Source organism: Cupressus sempervirens, chromosome 11 (genome assembly GCF_028749045.1).
Source record: "Cupressus sempervirens isolate cs-2001-9-10 chromosome 11, ASM2874904v1, whole genome shotgun sequence".
Lineage (NCBI taxonomy): Eukaryota > Viridiplantae > Streptophyta > Pinopsida > Cupressales > Cupressaceae > Cupressus > Cupressus sempervirens.
In genome coordinates, this window is record NC_143128.1 from 643,196,196 (window position 1) to 643,203,562 (window position 7,367).

A 7,367-nucleotide genomic window follows, 5' to 3' on the forward strand; every position below is an offset into this window, starting at 1 on the left:
GATAAAAATAAAAATGTCAAGAAAGATCAAGATCAAGAACCCCTTCATCTCCTTCAAGATGTCACCCCTCCATATCCTATGTCTTATCCACCTCCTAAGTATGATGAAGACACTACTTCCACTATTTGCCTTGAGCATACTAAAAATTGTGAAGAAAATTCTATGCCTATTTTATCCAAATAAACTTGTCAAGATCAAAGTATCCCTTGTTCTAATTTTCCATATTCACTGCAAAATTATGCTCAAGCTTCAAACAATCCTATCAAAGGTGTTGCTCCTATTAGAGGTTCTCATGAGTCTATTGATGGCCTTGGTCACCTTGGTCACTCTAAAGATGCTAATATCCCTATTCACTATCCCTTTTCATTTCCTAAATCTATCCTTGGTCCTTATCCATCAAAGCTAAAGCCTTCAAACCTTCCATCTATATTGGGACCTTATGTTCCTCCATATCCTACTTTCACTCCTAGCTCTCCTATCATACCTCAAGATCAACAAAGACTCTCATCCATGATGAATTCTCATTCATCTATCTATATGAACCAGTCATATAATCCTTATTCATCCATAAATCCCAAGTCTTTTGGAAGCAATTTGGATGATCAATTTAAGAACAAGCACAAGAATCCATTTGAAAATGAATATCGCTATGTCCCATCTAATCGACATGTGAATGAAAAGAAAGAACAATTATTCAAGAGACCACAAAGGTCTACTACCCAAAGAGATAAATCAAAGCAAATATGGGGTATTAAATCCATCATTGAAAATACTTCAAAGTTGGTATTCAAGCTTCCAAAGGTTTCCACTCCATCTCCATCCAAAATTCTCTTACTTGATCATGCATCTAAACCTAAAGATATTTCCTCCATGATTACTCTATCATTTCACAACCCTTCAAGTTGTGTGTTGATGTTGATCTTGCCTACTTTCTCACCTTCCCTTATGCAATATTTTCAAGCTTACACTTACTTGATATCCATATTCCTTCTGTGTTTCCAAAGTATAAAACCTTTTCCTCCATATACATTATCTACCATCTCCTTTCCATCACCCTATTAACATCTTTGAGCATACCTTTCTATGGATTTGTCTTATCATGACTCGTCTTTCCTAGAGGAGCACTATTTAAATTGAAATAACTTGAGCTCTTTCTAAAAATTCAAAAAAAAAAAAAAAATTGAAAGAAAAAAGAAAAAAAGAAAAAAAAAATGTACCTTGGTGAAAACCTGATAAATATGCGCCTTGGTAGTAAAAGTAAAGAGAAATAAATTCATCCTATGGTGAAAACCACTTGTTGTCATGCCTTGGATAAGTACCAGGATGAAAACCTAGCAAACAGGCATCATGTGTAGGCATTCCCTAATCCATCTATCCCATATTTCTTCTTTGATCTTGACAATGTTGAGCTATACTTGTGTATTAACTATCTTATTTATCAGCTTGCCTATTATGCTTTTTCATTCACTCGTAGCCTACATATTTACCTTTATTCTTATTATTTTATCCTATCATTGCCCTATCCATTTGACCCCTTGGTCTTGATCACACAATGAAAAAAATGGTTCTTAGGCGTCTTGACATGCCTACTTTTTTTGGACTACATGCTTTCCTGCTATCTTTCTTATTAGCTTCCACTTCTTATCCTATATACCATCCTTTCATGGCTTTCTTTTCTTGTCCAACACATGCTTTATATGGTTATCTTTCCCTAGCTTGGGTAGTCTTGAGGAGTCAGTCCTTGAAGATCACTTTCACTTGCTTCATATATTCCTTACTTATCCATCATATCCACTAGCTTCTTGCTACATCATACCTTACACCTTCCTTGAAAATGGAACAAAATGATGTGATCTTTCTTGAGAGTGAGTAATCTCTAAGTCATTCAAAAAAATCCAAAAAAAACATATATGATGCTGAAAAAATCCTAAAAAAGCATAAAATGTCCTGAAAAAATGATCATCTTAGTAGTAAGCGCTTTGATGTATCTCTCAAAAAAATAATTTAAAAAATCCAAGTGGTGAAAACTTGGAAACGGGCTCTACTTGAGGCCTTTGCACCCATGTTTCTTAGTGTGTGTCCTTGACACTTGGCCTTTCTCCAAAATGTCTTGTCCTTGTTGACTTGGTTTGGAATTGGTCTTTATCTAAGGGGCAGAATTGTGTTTGCTTTGGTCTATCAGTTGTTTTAGTCTTTAGGACACGTCACAAAAGGTATTTTTCAACACCACCCCAACTATATTTTTCAATACAACCCTTGACAGTGAGTGTTTTTCAACACTTATCGGTTTGGTCTTACCCAATTTTTTCATGTGATCTTACCTTCTTGCAAGTATTTGATCCTTATCCTTGGAATTCAATATCAATTAGCACACTTCAATTTTTAAACACAAACACTTAATGCTTGAGCTATGTTATGATCTTTTCTTTGTGTGTTGAGTATTATTGATTTTTATTGAGTGTCCTTGTCTCATAAGTCTCTCTAAGATGCATAACTAGAAGACTTGGGGCATGGGGCATGTTTTTATTTGTTTTCTACTTGTGGGTATGGTCTTAAAACTCTAGAGGGTCTCTTGTTGTCCTCTTGAAACATTTAAGAGATTTGAGGCATCATCCTTGATTTTTTTGCAAGCGTATATGCCTTGATGTGAGCCTAGTTTTGCTACATTAAATTGGCTAAGTTGACATCAAAGTCATCTTGACCTTTATGTCTTTGATGCTTATGTTAGAATCTTTCCACATTCCAATCTGATATAAATCACATTCATATCTTTATAGTTGTGCTGTTAACTAGTGATGATTGTGTATTTTTTAATGTCTGTTAATAATGGCCCAGTGATGAAAATAAGTTAACATTTTCTAATAAATGATGAACACACAATCCTATGTTATAGTTGCTCTTTGGCAAGTACACCTTTACATTTTCATGTAGTTTGCATTATTAGACTTCATTTTAGTTTGCATTTTTAGGTTGCATTATGAGTTTGAGAGGGTTTTCCCTTCATCTTTCTTTTGGACTTTTAATCAACTGTGGTCATGTTTTGATCTTCATTTTCTTATCTTCTTTCATGATCTCAATCAAAATTTATATCTTAAATAGTTGATTGGTTTTGGGGCATTCTATTTCTTACAAAAAAATTATTTTCTTCTTTATGTTTCTTTCCATATCTTCCAAACTTCTATCTTCCATTTATTTTTACCCCACTTCTTTTCTTCTAATTCACCTTTGGGGCATAATATTTCATGCTTGATGATCTACCTTGGTTTTGTGATTCTTATATCTTTCATCTTACATCAAGAACTTTATCTTTTGTTCAATTTGATCAAATTTATCAATTTGTTGTTTCTCCTCTATCTCATTTCAATTTCAATCACAAGGGGGCAGTACCTATCAACTTCAATCCTTGATTCAGTTTTATCAATTTTATCCTTGAGTTTTTTAAGTGAAAATTTATTTCTATTCTTTGTCTTGATGTGTTCCCTAATTGACCACACATCTAGGTTGATTTGTGATCCCAAATTGATCTCACATTTCAATTCATTTCTTTGACTACATGTGTTCCCAAATCTATCACACATTAGTCAAAGAGGGGAAAATATATGCACCATAAAATGGTCACCTAGACTATGGGCCCCCATTATTCAATTTATCGATTTCCTGAATCAATGGTTTGCAATATGTTATTAAATCAATTAAAATCAATTTCTTTCATCAAATTGTAATTAATTTAATTATTTCAATATTTCTTAAAGATTTGACCATTTCATCCTAAGTCTTATTTAATTAAAAGACAACCTCTCTTTTAAATAATTAATTAATCTACATTTAATTAATTAAGAGAAAAACCCCTCTTTTAATTAAATTAAATATTTTCAATTTAACTAAAAGAACTTTCTCCCTTTTAATTAAATAAAATCTCACTTGAAAAAGGAAATAAATTCAATAAATATTCAATAAATATTTTTAAAAATTTCTCTACAATTAAATGCACATATTTCTAAGTGAGATTACATTTAATTTTCCTCCTCTTTTCTCACTGGTGGAATTTTGTTTCACATGGATCAAACTCTATTATCCCATATTGGTTGTGAGAAGCTTCCCACCACCACATTCTTCTTTATAAGGGAGAGCCCTCTTCTCATTTTTCTAATCCTCAATTATGTTATTGTTATGTTGCAGGTTTGGAGAGCAATTTTTGGGGGAGTTTGAACATTAAAGCTTTTTTGTGGAGAACTTCTATCTTCTTGTCTTCTTCTCTCATGCATCCATGGCTTCCATCATCATGATCCATCCTTGTATTTTCATATTAGCTTAGATCCATATTTGTTTTCATAGATTAATATTGCATCATTATTTCCTTTCATAGATTAGATTTCCTTTCTTGCATTGCTATGCATTGTCATCATTTAGATTAGTTTGCATCTTCATTTGCATCCATATTTTGATCTTTGAACCTCTCACTTTATGGTGTACTTGCATGGGCACAAAATAGGTCAAATTGAGGGCCTCCATTACAAACCCTTGCACTCCATGAATAAAGAGCTATGAGTTACCACTCGAGACCTCATTCTTGAGAAATCTTGGATATAATGACTCATAAAAATGTGCTCACACTTTAGGCATACGGTAGCTAAAGTTGCAAAGGTTGGGACATTGTATTTGTATACTGGGAACACTTATTCCACTTTAGTTGCTACTGATATTGATAATGCAAGGACAACTACTGTAAATGTTGCAAGAACAGATTCGGTTATTTGGCACCATAGGCTTGGGCACATGAGTGAGAAAGGGATGAAAATTCTTCACTCTAAATATCTGTTGTCAGGGTTGAAAAATATTGATTTAGAGTTCTATGAAAATTGTGTTTATGGTAAACAGAGAAGAGTAAGATTTCTCAAAGTTGGAAAACAGACAAAGAGTGAGAAGTTAGAGCTAGTGCTCTCGAATGTATGGGGACCAGATCAAGTATCATTTCTTGGTGCCTCTCCTTACTATGTTATTTTATTGATGAATCAACTTGGAAGACATGGGTGTATTTTTTGAAGAAAAAATATGATGTCTTTGAAACTTTAAAGAAATGGAAAGCTTTGGTTGAAAATGAGACAAAAAAATCTAGAGTGTCTTAGATCGGATAATGGAGGTGAGTAGTACAGCAAGTCCTTTGAAGATTACTATTCTATTAATGAAATCAAAAGGCAGAAGACTATTCTAGAAACTCCACAAGAAAATATGTGTTTGAGAGGATGAATAGGACAATCATGGAACATGCAAGAAGCATGAGATTGCATGCCGAGCTATCACTTTATTTCTGTGTAGATGTTGTAAAAATTGTTTTCTATTTGATAAAAAAAGGACCTTCAACTCCTTTGGATGGTAGTATTCTAGAGGAAGCATGGAATGGTAAAAAGGTAAATTATTCATTTCTAAAAACTTTTGGTTGTGAAGCATTTGTCCATGTTGATAAAGAAAATAGAACCAAGCTTGATACAAAATCTTGAAAGTGTACCTTCATTGGATATGGAATAGATGACTATGGTTATCACTAATGGGATTTTGAAAATTTGAAATTAATTAGAAGTAGAGATGTTATATTCAATGAGAAGGTCATGTACAAAGAATAGTTGTAGGAAAAGAAGCATGAATAGGTCAAAGAATACTATGTGGTTTTGGATGAGACTCCTAAAAAAGAAATGCCATTGGTACCTAATGCTCAATAGCAACAGGTTATCCCACAAACTCTTGTAAGTGTTAGATGTTCTACTTGGTTGAGTAGACCTCCTGAAAGGTTTTCTCATTCTTTATACTCTATTTTATTTAATGATTATGGTGAATCAGAGGTGTATAAAAAGGCAATACAGGTAGATGCTAGAAAACAATGGAAACTTGGCATGAAAGAGGAGATGGACTCCTTGTTAAAAAATAAGACTTGGTACTTAGTCTCTTTACTTGAAGGAAAAAGAGCCTTGCCTAACAAATGGGTTTATAGGTTAAAGGAGGACGATGGAAGAAAGAAAAGGTATAAGGCGAAACTTGTGGGAAAAGGTAAATTGCACAGAAAAAGAGTCCAAATTTTTATGAAATATTCTCCCCTATTGTAAAAATGACTTCAATTAGAAATTTACTAAGTTTTTTCATTGCAAATGACTTGCATCTTGAACAACTAGATGTGAAAACAACCTTTCTCCATGGATATTTCGAGGAGGAAATTTACATGCAGAAACGAGAGGGATATGAGGTCAAGGGTAAGGAGAATTTGGTGTGTAGGTTAAGGAAGAGTTTGTATGGCCTAAAGCAGGCACCCCAGAAATGGTATTTAAAATTTGATAGTTTCATGGCTGAACAAGGTTACAATAGATGTCATTCTGATCACTATGTATATTTTAAGAGATTGGATTATGGGAGTTACATTATTCTGTTACTCTATGTTGATGACATGCTTGTTGCTAGGTCTAATATGCAATAGATAAATGAACTTAAATATAAATTATCAAGGTCATTTTCTATGAAGGATTTGGGTGCTGCTAAGCAAATCCTTGGTATGACGATCACATGGGATAGGCAAAATAGAACCTTGAATTTGTCCCAAAGTGAGTATATAAAGAAGGTGTTGAAAAGATTTAATATGTAGGAGGAAAAATCATTTAGTACACCTTTGGCTAGTAATTTTAGATTGACTAAGGAAATATTCCCAAAAGCATAGGAAGAGGTAGATAAAATGTCTAACATCTCATATTCACTAGCAGTTGACAGTTTGATGTATGCAATGGTAAGCACACGGCCAGATATTGCTCATGTAGTGGGAATTGTCAGCAAGTATATGAGTAATCCAGGTATGAAATATTGGAGTGCTATCAAATGGATAATTCGATAATTGTGAGCTACTACTACAAAGGCATTATGTTTCATAGGATCCAGTTCTACTCTGAGTGGATTTGTTGACTTTAATCTAGCAGGAGATGTTGATACAAGGAGTACTACAGGGTATGTTTTTACTGTAGGAGGTACTCCAATCAGTTGGATTTCTAGATTGCACAAGGTTAATGCACTTTCAACCACTGAAGTTGAGAATGTAGCTGCTATGGAAGCTAGCAAGGAGATGATTTAGTTACAATGTTTTCTAGAGGAATTGGGTGAGAAGTAGGAAGATTGCCCATTGTATAGTGATAGATAGAGTGTCATTCATCTTTAAAAGAATTCTTCTTTTCATTGAAGGAAAAAGAACATATAGCTCCGATACCATTTTATACGGTCTATTTTCGAGGATGGCCAATTACGGCTTGAAAAGATTCACACAAGTGATAATCTTGCAGACATGTTCATGAAGATAGTTCCCAAGGAGAAGTCGATTTATTTCTTAGCTTCTATTG

General features: G+C 33.7%; 1 pseudogene; it reads left to right on the plus strand.

The window, feature by feature from the left end:
- The first annotated feature begins 6,715 nt into the window (after positions 1-6,715).
- On the plus strand, positions 6,716-7,105 carry LOC149531397 (secreted RxLR effector protein 161 pseudogene; annotated as a pseudogene).
- Positions 7,106-7,367: the final 262 nt, after the last annotated feature.